The sequence below is a fragment of the Sinocyclocheilus anshuiensis genome, unplaced genomic scaffold (assembly GCF_001515605.1).
Source record: "Sinocyclocheilus anshuiensis isolate Anshui unplaced genomic scaffold, SAMN03320099.WGS_v1.1 scaffold676, whole genome shotgun sequence".
In the NCBI taxonomy this organism is placed as follows: Eukaryota; Metazoa; Chordata; class Actinopteri; order Cypriniformes; family Cyprinidae; genus Sinocyclocheilus; species Sinocyclocheilus anshuiensis.
In genome coordinates, this window is record NW_015558579.1 from 2,775,012 (window position 1) to 2,775,857 (window position 846).

Here is an 846-nt window from a genome sequence, read left to right on the forward strand (position 1 = left end):
GGCCTTTCTCCTGATGAGGTAGCTGAGTTGCGCCGCACCACGGATCTCGCTCTCCGTGCTACTAAGCAGGCTGCCTCTGCTATGGGCAGGTCCATGGCGGCTATGGTAGTGACGGAGAGACATCTGTATGTGAACCTGGCAGATATCGGGAAGAAAGAGAGGGACTTTCTTTTCGATGCTCCGGTTTCGCCTTCCGAACTTTTTGGTACCTCCATTGAGACGGTGGTCGAGAAGTTCAGGGATGTAATCGCGGGTCAAAGGGAGGTAGGCAAGACCTAAGGGATGTGATCCAGGCAAGGCGTCAGCACTTTCGTCCGGATCAGAGTGATACTTGAGTATCTACTCATTTCCTTCTGGGGTTTTAGATCTGCCCTTTTCTTCCCCTTCCTAATTCCCCTATAACCACCAGCACTCCACCTGATCAAGGTTAGGTAGGAATTTCCTGCATTACAGTCTCCTATGCTGGACCTATGATGTTTTGATTGGTTCTATGGCTTCATAGTGACCACCTTATTGATGGTCCGGACTAGAGGCTTCTTCGGTCACTTCCTGAACAGGGCTCCGGCGCGGGAACCATGGTGGGTGAGTACGATCCATTTCTAGATATATATAAATATGTGTATTTAATGCGCTGGTGGTTGTGTGTATAATCCATCTGCTAGCTTTCTTTGCAGTGTTTTCCGGGACCTGTGTGTTTCTGTCCTTTTTCAGTGAGCACCCCCTCTGTTGGATTCAGAAACCGGGTGCTCGACTTGCAGTGTTTACTTCACTCGTCGATATGATGTCCAGCCGGTATGATAGCCTGGTTTCGGCTTCATGCTTCCTGGATCATGCGGCCAGGTCACA